Below are 17,408 nucleotides of genomic sequence, written 5' to 3'. Positions count from 1 at the left end.
AAAAGAAAGAAAGAAAAGAATTGAGATTAAAGTGAATATACATTGGTAGAAACGGGGATAAATTCTGAAAATTAGAAAATGATAAAGAGTAAATTGAATCGAGATTACAGTTAATTTTACATTGGTGAAATCGGATCTGAGAATCGTATAGTCGTTGTAATGTTAATGCAATTTCAGATTCCTATTTCCTGAGAGAGATCCGACGCGACCCGCGTGCCGATATCGTCCACCTGCATCGCACGTATGCACGTATGCACGTATGCACGCGTGCACACCGCTGCATATGGCGTATGGATGCAGGATGGTTGTGCGACCTTGTGCGACCTTGTTGGTGACCAGAGCGCAAGTGTACGTACGGTTTTCACGGTGAATGGCAGTCGACACCATGGCGAGACGAGAGAGGCGAGGCGGTGCAGCGACCGAGAGAGAATGAGACGAGAGATCGATCTTCAACGATTGGCGACTCTACCCGGTGGAACGGCATCGAATTATATTACGGTATCCAAGGGATATCAATTAACTCGCAAAAACGGGAAACGTCCGCGGTGAGAGAGATCGGATTACGCGGCCGAACGCGTAACGATCGCATCGTCCTTGCGAATCACGGGTCATCTACAAATCTGGCAACAGCCAGATATAAACAGCCGGGGAATTCTCAATATCGAATTAATGGTAATTCGAAAACGCCTGCATGCAGTGATGATTTTAGAAAGAAACGCAGTGCACGTAATTAATGCACAGCACGCAATGCGGATCTCGCGATAAAAAAGTGGAATTCTGCTCGTGATATTTAATAGATCGGGACAATCTCTCAATCTTTCTTTCAAATGTTGTCGAAATATTTTGTAGTAACATTAATACAGTTTATTAGAAAAATTATTATTTACACTTATTAGAATTGTTATCGCTTTTATTTTATAATTGTTGGAATTGATTTCTGAAATTTCTACCATCCAAATTATCCACGAGACTAGAGCCATTTTCTCCGTTATTTCTGCATTGTCCATTCGTGCGATTAATTGACTTTCGTGTTATCCGAAACCTGGCTTTGTCAGGGAAATATAGAGACAGAAATAAACCCCATGAGCATCGATCAATGAATGAACCTGGAAGTTAATATAACTAAATTCCACGCTCAAATTCTATAAGTTATAAAGTCGAACTGGGACTTTAACTAAAAACTACTAAGACTATTATAGAGTCTAGCCACGAGTAATTTTGTCAAAACAAGAGAGAAAGAAAAAAAAGTATACGTACTGTCTCTTTTTACATATGCTATCTCATTCCAACTTGTACTATCTCCTTACTCATTTTAATTTACTACAACTACACAATTTGAAATACTTATACTATAATTATTTCTATACGTTGCCACCGTTCCTACCTAACATGTCGTTAATAATGAATTTGATAACTATAATAATGAAGTTAAAACAATTTTACTCAAGAAAATATTAAATTTGATTCCAATTTAATTTATTATTTATCAAATGCATACATTAATATAGACGTGGTTTACTTTGAAATTAACCACAGAAATAAATTGATTTACATTTTGACATTAAAAATAAAATGTTATTTAACTTAAAAGATTTCTTATTGCTCCTTTCACATTTAAAATTGACAAAAATGACGAGCTAATCAAAAATTTTTCATCTCGTGGAGAAAAACTCTACCCTTATAGAGTACCTATAGCTCGGATCAAATCTCTTTGAGACCATCTTAAATGAACCTATTATTGTACATTTTAATTATCAATATTATAAACGGTAGGCACATTAAACCGTGCTGCTTCCCAAAACATCGACGTGTGAATTAAACGTTCAAGATATACCGATCACGCTCTCCACGAAAAAAAAACGTCATTATCTCTTTTATCGGCGCAACCGGCGCTATTGGAGTATCGGTGTCTCGATTTCCGCGAGAAGAAGGTACCTGACGAAAGAAAGACTCGTCGGCAGATATAAATGAAGATCATGACAGTGTACACAACTGCGTTCCCCGAAACGCAAAGCGCACGGATAAAAACCGGCACCCGATGTCGGATGCTTTCTCGCTCTCGTATTTACTTAGTCGCGCCGATACTCGCGTGATACCCTGCCGGTTTCTCTCTCCTCTTCTTTTCTGTTCTGCTCTTTCCTTAATTTTTTTTTCTTTTTTATGGCTACAGGAACGCGCGCGCGCGTGTGTGTGTGTGTGTGTGTGTGTGTGTGTGTGTGTGTGTGTGTGTGTGTGTGTGTGCGTGTGCAAAGAAGACCCAAAGTATATGAATTCGATGACGCCGCGAGATTAATTCGATATTGCTTCATTCGAGCCAGCACAAACATTATAATCGCAGAAATATGTCGAAAGGGATTATAAAACAAAATATATATTGTACAATGTTAATTAAAATAAAAATAAAATCATTGTATAATCTCGTAGAATATATACTTATAAATTAATTTTAAGATTATTATCCTCCTGGCGCGTTTGTAATTCAATCGCGAAAGACTTTAACGAAATATCTCTTCAGTGCGCGTGTTGAAATGGCATTAAATAAAAATCACACTATAATAGATATATTACTGCTTACACGCTGCAATCTCACGGTTGCTGCTCGATTAATTCATTTTTCCGCGAGCTTGATTAAATAATAAGAAAGGTTATCCTCGCAAGAGTAATTATCTCGAAAATGATATTAACTATCAGATTTAATAATGCTAATAATTATCAAGTCTATCTCTCCACGTTTTTATCCTTCTTCGTTTTCTCGTATTTGTTATTATCGACACCTGTATACTCATTTATATCATATGACGAAACGGTCTGTTCGCGCCGCCTAATATTGGCTGTACATTAATTTCTAGACGAGACATACGCCTTTGCACACTCATCCTACAAGTCATGGCGCGCCATACACGCCTACACGCGTGCGCATGTACGCGCTCATAGTGAACCTGCACGTCGCGTTAGATCAGCGATTCTCAACTAGTCCCGTCGAGTTGTTACGTCTTGCAACCCTATCTATATCATTCCGGATAAACACCGACGGTAGAAGAAAAAAAAAAAGTCCTCGTATAGCAACAAGACGGCTGAAGGAGAGACATTACGTAACGCGTCTACGTAACGAGTAAGCTAAAAATTCGATGCCGCACATAATAATTATTTTCATATCGAGTGACGGAATCAGTAGCTCTATTAAATTCGATGATAGCCGAGACTGGGAGAGCCTGGACGTTTAGAAGCTTGCGCATTCTGATTTGTTGTTGTAAACACATCGCGAGATATCGATAATCCCACCAATCCTGCGCGACGATACGAGCGAGCAAGCGCGCGCGCGTGTGGCTGCATTCTCGCAAACGCGGGGCGCTCTCATGGCCACGCGTTGCGTAATCAGCAACGACGGAGTGGTCACGCCGCGCGCGAGGTACAAAACGAACAACGACAAACAAGCGGGCGTTACACGCACTCGCTTTGGCGCGCCGCGTGAATACCGCTGCGCGTTTCGGAGCCCGGACTCCGGCTTCGGCCGGTTCCGCCCGCGCTCGGCCGTACCCGACTAGCGAAATAGTTGCCTCTCTCTTCCTCCGTCTCGCGCCTGCGTTCTTCTTCCGCGTACTTTGCGAGGATACCGCTGCGCGTTTCCGCAAAAACGGACTGACGGGCTGACTTCGGGCCGTTCGCGGCGAGAAATCACGTTCCGTGCGAGGCCTGCTCGTTTCTTCCCTCTCTCTCTCTCTCTCTCTCTCTCTCTCTCTCTCTCTCTCTCTCGTTTCTTCTCTTTAATTCTCTTTAATTTCTGTTATAAAATTATCTTCAAATAAAATCACGAGGGATTGAATCATTTCATATATATAGTTTACTCTTTTTTATTCTTACAATAAATTAATATATTTCTCACAGAAATAAAATTATAGGAAAACACGAGGTTACCGCGTGTCTTGTATACGTAAACATAATTTTTTCGCCCCTCCTACTTCGGCCCCAAATGCATCGACGACTTCATAAACACGCTTCCATTTTTCTTTCGCACTTTTTTTCCCTAGCGAGTTTTTATTTCTCTCTACTTAATCCTTTCCTTTTTCATCTCGGCTGCTCCTGCTGTTCGCAAGAAGGCGAGAGATACGGATCGATTAGAGGAACATTCCGCTGAGTCAGCTGCTCAAGGATGTACGTGTCCGGTCGGCGAAATCACTCGTGCCGGGATTCCGTCACGGTGCAACACGCGCCTCTTATTTCTCTTTTCGCCCTCTCTCTCTCCCTCTCCCTCTCTCACCCTCCCCCATCCCTCCCGGCCTTACCACCGCGCACGCGCGAGCGCGGGGAAGGAAGACCGGCTCGAATATTACCGCGATTGCGACATCCGCGGCGATTCCTCGAGTCGCGATTTACGTGACTCGCAGCCGCGATCTCGTCGCCTTCGCGCTACTTCGCTAGGGGCGAAGGGGGCACGAGAGGAGGATAAGGAGCAAGAGGAGGAGGAGGAGGAGAAGCGGACGCGGCGAGAGGAAAGGGGGGAGGGAGAGAGAAAATCGCGCGGCGAGAAGGTGACGCGCCACGTCCTACAAATAGAGGGTTGGCCGCATCGATTGGCCGAATTTCGAGGTCGAAATTGACAGATAAAAGGAAAAGAGAGAAAGATGAGAAAGAGAGAAGGGTCGAACGCACAACACAGATATATGTTCCTCGACGAGGAAAATTGGAACCAAAGTTTCGAATTCTCTCTTCCCAAAAGGTCACTGATTTATATTCATATATCCCGGCATTTCGTAATGTGATGTCAAATAAGAATGACGAGAGATATTTTTCTATCTCTAATTTAAACCATAAAATTGTCGCGCGAGATTGAATTTTATTCTATATAATACATTTCTCGAAGGGTTGGCTTGAGATCCTAGATTCTAGCGCAAAGTTCTTTCTTCCATCTCGTGCGACTATAATAATCAGGGCAAGGAAAATACAAGGCCGTAAGCGGCGCGATTACATCGTTAATTAGCAATTATGCGATAGCACACGACTGCCGTAGTGACTCTTTCGCCGACACGATCGTAAACTATTTCTCTTTTCAAATCGCTTTTCTAAATCATTTCTGCAATTAAATGTATCTCATTACACCTGGTATTAAAAATTACTCTCCAATAATGTATTCGTATGAATTATCATTATATTGTTAGCGTTTGATATTTATTTAATACTTCATTTAATATTTTTATCGTTGCAAAGACATTTAATACGATCGCTTCTTCTTTCCTTCCTACGCGATAATAATAATTCGAGGAGGACGAACGCACTCGGATATCTGTTCCCTGTCACACTTCCACCCACTGGGGGAGTGCCAGGATGCGCTTGGAACGACGACGATACATACATTCTTTGACGCACACGCCTGCATGCGTCACGAATGCACGCATTCGAGATGGCCATATCGATGGTAAAAAAAAAAACCCCCCTCAAAACAGACGCGTAATCAAGAGATTGTCATTCTTTAGAAACAATTACTCTTTATTAAATTCTTCTTTAGAATAGAACTTCGCTCTAAAGAATAATAAAAATTGAGCCAATCTTGAAAAAGACCGGCTCAATTTTCAATCTTTAAGAGTGAAATTTCACTCTAACTAAAAATATTAGAGTAAGAATGTAGGAGGCTTTTATCGAATTTATAAATTAATTATTTCTTAATTGCGCGATATATCTCAAGTAACAGCTGCGAGCATTATTTGACAAAGACAATTAAACGTCGAAAAGCGAAGCGAAAATATTCTTTATCTTGGCTAACAGGAATATTCCGTGGGCACATGATGAAGTATGCGGCGACAAAATATCGCTCCAGGTACACATCGGTGCGGGCGAACGGACGAGCGGGCGGGCGGGCGGGGTTTCCCGGTACACCCTGTATATCTGGCGCGTGAACCAGCGTGTATGTGTACAGTATACGTGTATGTGTACAATGTGTGTGTGTGTGTGTGTGTGTGTGTTGTGTAGAAGCGCCGTCAGTCAGCACAGGTACTGCTCATTCCGTTAGCCGCGGCGTGCCACCAGGTACGGCGGAGTTAACGGAGAATTTCGCGACGCGCGGAGGGAAAGGGGGGGAGCTGCGGGCCCTGCTGGTCGCCGCGTCGAGCCACACAGCCGTGTCCCACATTTTCAAAGCTTCGCGAAGAGAAGCGGCGCGATACTCTCGATTCGCACGCTCGCGCACGCCCGGGATTAACCTCAACTTTAATCTAGTTAGGGCGACTCGCAGTTATTTACAAACGCACTGATTTCTGCAATTATATGCAAAATACTACTTTATACAAAAATAAACAAAACAAAAAAAAAAAATTATTATTATAATATTTTAGTACAAATTTTGTTTAGTACAAATATATGTATATCGAGCGAAAAGAGATTTTATCTCCGCCAACAACAACAACACGGTGGATTTAAGAATCCCTCACCGAGAGAGTCCGACCCCTCATGCGCGCTCACTGCCGAGCGGCCATCTTTGTGGCTCCGCATCCCGCTCTCCCCTCGAACCTCCGGCAGTCCTACATATCTCAGCCCTCTCCGACGTCCCTCTCGCCCTCTCGCCACCCTCCCAGCGACGGCGATGACGACGCTCGACCTCGCTGCGCGCATTGGCGCCCATCCCGCAAAAATTTTTTTCAGCCACGCAAAAATTTCACACGCTTGGAAGAATGTGCCGTAGCAAATCTCTTGCAGATATTTCCGATTCGTTATATACTCCTTTTAATTAACGCGGATTTATCTCTTTTTTACCATCTAGCGTTCTTTTCGAGTTCAAATTTATTGAAATATAATCTCAATAACCTGCGAGCACACAATAGTGTCTAAGGATGACGTGAGATTAATTGAAGCGATTGTGGGGAGAGAAATTGAGGGAATTTTATGAATTTTCCTCACGCCGTTCGCGACGCCGTCGTGCGTGACGCTCGACCTCAATGGATGTGCGCGCGCGTCAAGGGGAGGGAAAAAAAAAAGGATCGCAAGAAACGCGGGCGATCCGCGAAAGGATGTCGCGGTTCCGGTGACTGAATGTTGTACGAGGACGGGGCACCGACGAGCAGGCAAAAAATAAAAGAACACGGGGATGACGAAGGGGCTCTCTCTCTCTCTCTCTCTCCAGGGTATAAAAAGAAGGGGCGGTCGAGTTGGGGTGGGCAACGGTGCATGGATCGAATCGCTTTATGGGAACGAAAAATTGCGTAGGAAATCGGTGGGACGCAACGTCGAGTGACCTTTGATTTTACATGGAGACAACTCCGATGTGACACTGGACGAATTAGTCATTAAAATTCGTAAAGTCAACGGTCCGTAAACCGTGTCCTGGGAATATTTTCTAACTATTCTGAGAACTTCGTCCTGATGTATAATAACACAAAAACATTCTTTAACAACATAGAAAAGTATCATCTACAAAATAATTTCTGAGAATATCTTAGGAATACATACACGGAGAGAATTTTTTCTTAGAGTTTACCCTGAAAATATGATAGTCGTGGGACAACAAAATGTATTTCGACGAATTTTAATGTATATCTCTCTCATTCATTGATAAAACTACAATAAAGTGTAAAATAAGTTTGATTAATTTTACTGAAGTGTATCGTAAAAAAATCTTTAAAATATTGTATTGTACTACAGAGCTATCATATATTTTCAGGGTAAATTTTAAAAGAAAATTCTCTTCGCGTGTACTTTTCATTTATATAAAATAGCGTCAAGTATTTCAGGACGATTTAATAATTATTTTCTAGATACGTTGCGATCTTCTATAAAATCCTCAAAGGTTTCGAAGATGTAAAAGGTACCTCTTTGAACTGCCTCTGACTATATCTCTCCGTAGAGCAAGGGAACAAGAATACCCTATGAATGTTCCGAGAAAATTCTCTGGAAACGAGTATATATCCTCCGTCTTCTCTTTCTTAGAATGAGATTATGCCAAGAACGGTTTTCCTATACACTGTAGACCATGTCCATTCCCGTTAGAAATGGACTACTGTCCACCCTTACATTCGCTTCTTTCTTTCCATTTTCCAACAAAAACAAGCTTCTGACAAGCTGCAGTCAATTGTACTTCAACCCTGTTAGTTTGAAAACATAAAAATTTCAGCGGACACTCTCTATCCGGAGAATATTCCGTAAGACTCTCTCTCCTTTCTCTCCCAGTTTGTCGAAAAACTACCTGAATTCGACCCTATACGCCAGGCATGAGCAACGCACGCAGCAGCAGGTGTAACTAGGGCGCGACATCCATTTCGAACTTGTAGTCGCACGGCTTGTAGTCACGGGAACAAGTGCACACGCAAGTGCAACGGGGTTGCTAAGTCCCCTTTCTTTCTTTTCTTGCGTGCGAATGCAAGGACAAAGGGAGCCGGCTTGAAGAAGCCGGTCCCCACGAATAAATCCTTGTGCCCCTCCCCGACCTCGACCTTCATCCACTGCCGTTGAGAGGGAACGCAAGAGGGGGCATTATTGGACATTCAACACCCCTCTGAATATGACAATTACAAAATAGTCGAGGAATGACGCGACGTCATTCAAAAAAATCGATCCACTAATTGAATCAAGGACTTAGAGAGAGGAGAAGAGGGCGAGACATGAAACTCTGTGTGTGTGTGTGTGTGTGTGTGTGAATGCATAGAGATTCGGAACACCTCTGTTGCTAGAACGAATGTAAAAGCGACCTGTTTCGAAAAAGGATTTTAGTTGAACTGATAACATCGTCAATTATTCAAATTTAATAATCAAAATGATACAGTTGATTAATATTTAATATTTGCAAGTTTATTTCCTAACATATTTATTGAGAAACAAATAATTAAATTCTTCACATTTGTCGAATAAAATATTACAGCATTTTCTGCGTTTTAAAATAGGATTTTAAAATGAACATAATAATGTGTCAATAAGAAAGCGTGTCAATTATTTTATATTTATGAATTTTGTATATATATATATATATAAGTAATTTATAATTCAGATGATATATTGAAATTAAGTACATGTAATAAATATATACTTAATTAAATATTATTTTTAACTATCAACATATAAAGAGACGTACATGCTAGGAAATAATATACTTGAAAAATATCGAAAATTAAATCAGTCTTTAATTATAAGAAAAATCCGATAAGAGACAATAGTCTAGGATATCTTTTTTTACTTTTTAATCTGTCAGTCATAACCGTGCTTGTAGTAACACGAATGCACGCAATTTACTCTATCTTCTTGAAAATCAAAACTTTAACGAGTTGGAAAAAATACAAACCGTTGTCCGAGAATTCAGACATTCTCATAACTAATATATCCTGATATCGCAAGAAATTGACGTACGTAATAGAAGAAAAAATAATAGGGGAAGGGAAGCATAATAGTTGCCGTTAAATTAAATTTCATAAACCGCTTTCTTTCTACTGCTTGTATTTATTTACAAAAGAGAGCCCATGAAAAAAGTGGAATTAAAAGGATGACATTTTTGGTAAAGCAAAATTATTTAGATTAAAAGAATCATAAAAAAATAAGGTGTAAGAAGCATCTCAGAATATACTATATAAATTCGCGTGATGTGCAAGAAATCAGTTTCGAGATAAAGTACCAGTAATGAGTTCGATATGATTTTGACACGGTCCAAGTACGACTGAATGTTCATTAATTAACGAAAGGAAACAGAAACGGCGGAGAGATGCGTAATGCTATGATTTCAGTTTACTGTGGAAGAACAGGAAAAGGGAAACCCCCATTCGTTTTATAGTCGCGATACACGGAAACCCCTTTTCTCGGTTCAGGGAACACCCCCGGTTTTTTCTACTCCAAACTCTGCATTATTCAAAGAGAATAATCAGATAATGCGGAAAATATGTATAAAAGATCAAAAGTCGAAAAGTTGGGAAATTTTTCCATTCAAACGATTAAAAGGAACAAAGTATGCAAAGATAGTAAAAGATTTATGAAGAAAATAGGGCATGTGTATTAAAACTGTATTCGGAATTATTCCTAGAAAACAATAGAAATCTAAATCGGGACGAACAAAGTACAAACGCTCTATGGCATCCATTTTCATTTTTAATCAAGTTGAACGTCAGAGATTTAAATCGGTGAAACCTTAAGGAATAATTGAGTAATTCCAATCGGAAACTATTCTGAGTAATTCTATAATACGTGCTCTGATAGAAATTCTGTGGAAGATTAGAAAATCTAAAATTCCTAGCTAGATCACGAGATTCCAGGAAATAAAAGAATTCCAAGAAGACGAATTACAGGAAGCTCGTAACCCTCGCGACGAGCTGAAGATTGAAAAATCGGCGTATTCGATGCGTAACGTATATACATTAACCCCGTAAATTATTTGTCTACGTTCTCCCTTCGCTACGACTACCATCATCATAATCATCGTCATCATCATCATCATCATCATCGCCACCATAATTGGCGCCGCTTCAACCCCTCGCGGGTACCGCGATAAAATCGTCACGCTACTCTTAATCAGGAGGGAGGGCGAGAGCCCGCAGGAAGTCGCATGTAAATTCTCATCGAAACGCACGTGGGTACGGTCGATGCTTCGTTGCGTGCACGCACTTGTCGCCCGCGTGTATTGCAGCCTTCCACCCTTCTCCTCCCTTGTCATCCAAGCCCTCTTTGCTTCGATGATTTTCAAATCTACCATAGTTTTTGTGAAGTCGAGACACTCGAGTCCTTCAACGATGAGGGTGCGATAGGAAGGATATCTCGTGACCCTTTTTCTTCTAATCTTTCTAGATAATTACAGAAACGAGTGATATATTGAACGGAAAAAAACGAACGAACGTTACGTTATAAAAAAAAAAACAGACGTAAAAAAAGTCTGAGAAAAATTCGATTTCAGATTTCAAACGTAATCGAGAGGAAGTAATTTGTACTAAAACACGCGTGTCGCATTTTTTCCCAACTCAAATTCTATTCAAAATAAGTCTTTCCAAAGCGACTGTACAACTCTTACAAATTCTTTATTATCTGATTGAACTTGCCCTCCATTTCTCACTGGCTCTCAATGTATAAATCAATCATATTAAAAAATTGTATAACAGTTGCAAAGCTACTTTTTCTGCCGAACGCAGAAAAGCCATTCGACGACTTGTTTCTAACGGGGCTCGATCATATTTCAAATAAATTTATTTAAAATATACATTTTAAATAAAAAAAAAAATTAAACAGTTATTTAGTATTTGTTACTTAAAATTCTTTTCATCTATTTCTTGTTTAATATTTTAAATAAGTTTTTGGAACTTATTTTTTATTTTAAATAAGTCGCATTAGTTATTTTACCGAGCTCTGGTTATGATTGTAGAACTAATTTCGTGGATATTACGAGTTTGGAAGAAATACAACATACGTGTGTGATTTCTACAAAACACACACACACACACGCGCGCGCGCGCGAAAGATTTAATCGCAAACCCTTGAACTAAAAAGATTTGAGATATCCGGGATATTCATGAAAAAATTCCAAAGGAAACGATGTTTACGTAACCATATACGGGGTGTCATTATCGGCGCTTCTCCCATAAACGAGAGAGAGAGGCGTGGCGTTGGAGCTCCTTGACACCTCGTGTGTGGAATAAACACTCGAAATCTTGTGTGAAGGCCCTTGGCACCGGGTTGCGAAACGCGGAGCCAAGTCCAATCCGAGGCTCGAGTGCTTCTATATCTTCAAGATAACACGAATCCCCCTGTAACTGTATCGAGATAACTCGGATAGGACGGCACGGCGTGCCTCGATGCGAAATGCCTGTTTGTTACAGTAAAATTTGGACTCTAAGTTTAAAACAATTGTGTTTATCAAATGTTTATCAAAAATGACAAAGACTGTTTTCAAATTGAAGTAAATACTAATGTCCATTTCTACCAAAGTAATTTAGTCGAGATTAACTTTTTAATCTCGACTTAATTTATTATTTATCCTTTTCTAATATCCGTTCCTACCGATGTTTCATTTTAATCTCAGTTCGAATATTACATCAGTTCTTCATCTTCTTCTAAATTCTAAGAATTAGAAAAAAATAAAGAGTAAATTAAACCGAGGATTAATTTACATTCGTAGAAACATACATAATTCTTAAGATTAAAAAAAAGGTAAAAAGTAAGTTTATTCTGCAAGATTAAAATTAATCTACGTTAATAGAAACTTAGAAAGGGGCATAAGACTAATTCTTTTTATAGTTTGAACAATTCTGTTTTTAATATTCGTTTCTATCAAATGTAAATTAACTTAAATCTCGGTTCAGCTGTAACTCGTCTTTTTTTTTTAGGAAATAGAAAAATATATAAAGAGAAAGTTAAAACGATATTAAATTTTTAAATCATTGGTGGAAACGAACGTAATTCGTACATCTCACACATTTCCCTCCCGTAAAAATATCGCAGCGGATTTTTGTTCTCCGCTCGAAAAATTCGCCGGGAAAAATCACGAGACACGGCACTGCGACGCACGCACGCACTCAGGCATACAAAGTACAAAAACTCACCCACACACCGACAGCACCCCGACGTGACTCACGAACACGTCGCGCATCCACAGCCAGCGCCTCCTTCTTAAGGGGCGCGCGCGCGCGCGGGGAGGGACGCACACAGGTTGCACAATTCTCGTTATCACACCACAAAGTTGTGTCGATCGACTTAATTACCGGTACGACTCAGCATCAACGTCAATTCCCTCCTTTTCTCTCTCTCTCTCACTCTCTCTCGCTCTCTCTCTCTCTCTCTCCCCCCCTCTCTCTCTCTTTCTCCCGTAAAACTTCCTTTCGAGGAAGAGGAGCACAGAACGTCGAAGAGACTTAAGGAGACACGTGCTCCGAAATTGAAATCCAGCTTTGTGGTCGCCCGAGGCTCACCTGTTTATCGCGATGTTTTATAGGACGTTGAGGGAGACAGAACAAGAACGCGAGGTAAATCGTAAAAACGGAGAAACGTCGCGAGGAAAAAAAACTTTGAACGGAGCAGCACGAAGTACACACACGCACGCACGCGGCTTCAATGAGCTCAACTGAACTGAACTGACGACTGGCAGTGAGCGAGGGGGAGGATGCCCGGCGGACGGACGGACGGACAGACGGAAGCAGCCGAAGAGGACCGAGCTCCACCGAGGCGAGCAGGCTGAAGTCGGCCTCGACACCCCGGGGCGTATCGGCGCCTATGGGCAGCGCCGTAGCCGACCGCGCGACACGTTCGAGGGGAGCGATGGCGGGTAAGGGGAGAGAGAGGCACGCAGGGGGAGAGAGGGGGAGGAAGAGGAGAGAAGGGGGAAGGATTTACGCAACCCTTTCCCGAGCGAAAAATCCACGTCGAGAAGCACGCCGCCCGTCGATGCGCCGATAAGCCACGTAGTACCCTCGTCCCGGCAGTTCGCCATCTCTCTCTCTCTCTCTCTCTATCTCTCTCATTCTTTCTCTTCCTCGAGGGTGGAGAGAGGGACGAAGGAAAGGAGAGACCTCTTTCTATATCGCGGTTTCGCTTCGTGGAAAAGAAACTACCTCGAAACTAACCTCTTCCGTTCTGCCCCGCCGATTCGCCGCTGTTAACCCTTCCGAAGCAGCCACGTAGGAACGCGCGCGCGGCGATACACGCACATATATACATACTTACATACATGCGCACGTAACACAGACACGCGTGCGAGCGCGACCATATACTCGCGGGCAACTCGCGGGGCTGAGCCGAGCACCAACGCGCGCGCACACACATACACCACACAAATGGAATCCAGCTATCCAGCCGAGGTGGAAGAAAATGAAGAACCGAGAGATGGGTACAAGGGTCGAATGCAGGGACGAAGGAAGGGAGGGAGGGAGGGTGCAAAAAGAGGGAGAATGGCATGGAAGCGAAGAAAGAGAGAAGGCTGACGAGGAGGGCGCGCGCAAAAGAGATGTATACGTGTCTTGTGAGGGAGGAAACGAGAGAAAGATCCGTCTAGTCGTGATGACAATATATATATATATATACACATATATATATATATATATATATATACACATATATATATATACATACATATATATATATCGAGGGTGGCTCGCGATGGCAACGACCGTACCTGATGTCCGATTCGCATATTTCTTGGGCTTATCGACACCGTTCCTGACCGTCCTGACGAAGACGACAACCGAGCGCGCGGACACACCTCGGTTCCCTTTTTCTATTCGTGGTCTTTTTCTCGAATGACAAAAGGTATAGCAAGACAACACAACACAACACAACACGACACGATACGACACGACACGAAGAGAGAAGAGCGACGAGAACGGAAAGGCGCTCGTCAAAGATAGAACGTACCGCCTGGTTATCGTTTAGACGCGGGCGTCACGACGCGCAGCACTTACACTTACCTTGGCATCCTCGCCGTTGAACCGAGGATGATGACGACGACACAGGGTGAGAAAGTGGAGCGAAGATCCGTGGCGCACGCGCGCGCGCGTGTGCGTGTGGGTGTGTGTGTAAGGACGTGCAACTTGGCCCGTGCGCAGCACTAGGACGCCATGTCAGCAAGTCAGAGGCGCGGACAGACTCTCTCGGGGCAGATACGTATACGTACGGCGCGGCCGAGCGGTACGCAGCTACGTATACACGTATACACACGCACACACGCGCATGAGCGAGCAAGAACGAGACGGTAAGCGCACGCACACCACGCCGTTGACCAACCCGCGCGCGAGTCGTGCGCCGCCGTGCCGTGTCGGGGAATTTCTGCTGCGCCACCGAACGGCCGTCACGGAACCTCGCCTACGCCCGCCTAGCCAGCACTGCCAGCAGCAGCCACGAACGTGTCTTCCAACTCGCAGTACCCTTCACCGTCGTCGTGGGTCGTGGCCGCACCGCAACCGCGACGCAGCGAGCGAGCGAGCGAGCGAGCGAGCGCGACACACACACCCGCCTGAACCAACCAACGAACGAACAAATGTACGACGACGAACTCACTACCTCACTAATCGCTACCTCGCTTCCTCGCTCGTAGTCGCGCGCCCTCGTTCAACCGTACGAACCACCGTGCCGACGATGGCCGATTCGAGTCGAGCCGAACCGAGCTTCAGCTCCGAAGTCGAGGAGTCGGCCGCGCGCGCTCCGCAACCTCCCGCAAGCGGCAAAAGCCGAAGAGCGCAAACTTGTACCACCACCGCCACCTAGAGACGCGACGCGATGCGACGCAACGCGACGAAACGAGCCACGGAGAGCTCAGAGCTCCCCCACTACACCCTCTCGCGATCTCTACCCTGGCGAGCCTCCCCCCACCCCCGCACCCTACGCGGCACGTCCTTCTCGCTACCACTGGTCTCCCCTCTCTCTCTTTCTCCCTCTTCTCGTCCGTCTCTGTCTCTCGCTCGCGCGACGACGCGACGCGACGCGCCGTTCTCCGTCGCGAATGTGAAACTCCCCTCTATCCCTCGCTTCACCCTCTCCATATGTTGCTTCTTCCTCGCGTCAGCCCCCGCAAGGAACGGACGACTCTCTCTCTCTCTCTCTCTCTCTCTCTCTCTCTCTCTCTCTCTCTCTCTCTCTCTCTCTCTCGTTTCCTCTCGCATTCTTGTTACACGTCTCGAGTCGTCTTGTCCTCGTTTCACGTTCACGAGACCTGTGAACCACGTCTCGCTTCTGTTCCGTTCTACTTTGGCCCTCACCCTCGATCACCCTCGAAAAAGGGCACTTGCTTTCGCCCCTTTGTTCTCACGCTTACAGATCCGGAGAGACGACCGCGCTCGCCTCGCCCCCACTTTGCCCCCGCCCCCCTCACGATACCCTCGTATCACGGGCTTCTTTTTTTTTCAACGCACCCTCCTCCCCTCGTTCCCGCGCGATCTCTAGTCTTCCACTCTTTACAAGTTAACGCTGCGCACAATCTTCGATACTCTCAGAGAGAGGAATGTACGTGGTATAATAAAAAGGGTGGATAAATCGTGTGCGAATATTAACCATCGTTGAAACTAAAGTATATATACAGGGCGGGTTGCCTGTGTTCCCGAGTATTCCCTAAATTACCCTTCGACCTTGAAATTTACTCCCGCGTCAAACTATCGGTCGGGTCGACTCGCTTACCGAGAAACTTCATCCTTGGTCGCTCGAAAGTGCTGACCATTTCGGGTGGGTATGGGGGCGAGGGTCAAGGCGGAGGACGATGAGGAACGGAGACCAAAGTCCTTTCCTCAGCGAGGAGAAAAGAGGGTGGGGATGGACCGGCCTCGAACGTCGCGGGGATGCACGTGGAGAGGGATGCGACGAGGCGACTCCCCCGCCACCTCCCCCCCTGGCCGCGGGACAGGAAATTCGCGAGCGCGGAACGCGGACAAGGGCAGGAAAGGAGTGAGGGGAAGGTGTGCGGTGCGGTGGTGTCGTCGCGGGTAGCAGAGCACGATTCGCGCGCCTGCGCACTTTTTTCTACCAGGCGGCGGCGTCCATCACTCTATCTCGATCTCTCTTTTCCTCTCTCGCTATCCGTCGCCACCGTTTCCACCGTCTCCGCCGCCGCCGCCGTCACCGCCACCGCCACCGCCACCGCCACCGCCACCGACGCCACGAGGTCACTTCGCAACGAAACAACCTCAAGTTGTGCGCCAACCTACCCGACCACTGTTGCGTGTTCGGCAGCAAACCTCTACCAGTTGAAATTTCCCGCTGGTGATACTTTACTCCGGAGCAATGAATTCCTCTTCACCCATTCGAGATCCTAGCCTCACAATGTTGCCGATAAAGGCAATCGAGTAACCCTGAATGTAGTTCCCGCGTCGTACCACTGGCGAAATTGCTACGCTGGCAACAGAATCGCAACACGTTCTTCACCCCGATATCCGTGCCTCGCGTCGCAAATGCGCTACCGCGACTTCACGTCGTTCGCACTCCACACGACTGTGTCTCTCTCTCTCTCTCTCTCTCTCTCTCTCTCTCTCTCTCTCTCTCTCCTGCCCTCCCCCTTGTCTCCTTCGTTCTGCCCCTCTACCCCTTGGCAGTCGCGTTTAACGGGACGTCCGTGCAATTTCGCGCGGCCAGACGGATGCAAGGGGGAGCTGTAGAGCGATATACGTATATATATGTAATGTATTTATATATTTGTATTCTCGCAGCATGCCCGAGGGTTGCTCTCTCTCTTTCTCTCTCTATCTCAAGTGAGTGCGAACACGCGGGGCGGCAGGATTCTCGCGAGATCTTTTCGGCCGACTGATAAAAAGGCACCGAAGCGGCCGCCTTGTCGCGATGGACGCGAGAGTGGCGTACAGTTGGACAAAAAAAAAAGTACCTGGAAGGGGAAGCTGCGGAGAGAGACTCTCGGGGCAGCGGCAGTGGCGGCGACGGCGGTGGAGGGGGTGAGGACGACGATGGTAATATCGAGGAGCAAGGGTAGAGGGGGGGGGGCGCGGAGGTCTGGGGATGAACGAGCATGTAGACGGCGTGGGTCGGGG

At 44.9% G+C, this 17,408-nt stretch overlaps 1 protein-coding gene across 8 annotated transcripts in view; it reads right to left on the bottom strand.

Annotated features, from left to right (window-relative positions):
* The window catches only part of LOC108746887 (protein tramtrack, alpha isoform-like), a 55,836-nt gene extending 38,952 nt beyond the window's left edge, over positions 1 to 16,884 (bottom strand). For 2 of the 8 annotated variants that reach the window (XM_018483948.1, XM_018483955.1), the window contains exon 1: positions 14,349 to 15,132. The gene's annotated coding sequence lies outside the window, so the exon portion shown is untranslated. Of the gene's footprint in view, positions 1 to 3,959; positions 4,217 to 12,491; positions 12,674 to 12,857; positions 13,103 to 13,508; positions 13,666 to 14,348; positions 15,133 to 16,574 lie in introns of those variants that run through there. The other 6 variants (XM_018483951.1, XM_018483954.1, XM_018483953.1 and 3 more) reach the window with 6 other exon arrangements.
* Positions 16,885 to 17,408: the final 524 nt, after the last annotated feature.

This window comes from Trachymyrmex septentrionalis, unplaced genomic scaffold (assembly GCF_001594115.1).
Source record: "Trachymyrmex septentrionalis isolate Tsep2-gDNA-1 unplaced genomic scaffold, Tsep1.0 scaffold19, whole genome shotgun sequence".
Classification (NCBI taxonomy): Eukaryota; Metazoa; Arthropoda; class Insecta; order Hymenoptera; family Formicidae; genus Trachymyrmex; species Trachymyrmex septentrionalis.
Note: the sequence above shows the minus strand (reverse complement) of the source record. Positions and strands in the feature narration are given on the sequence as shown.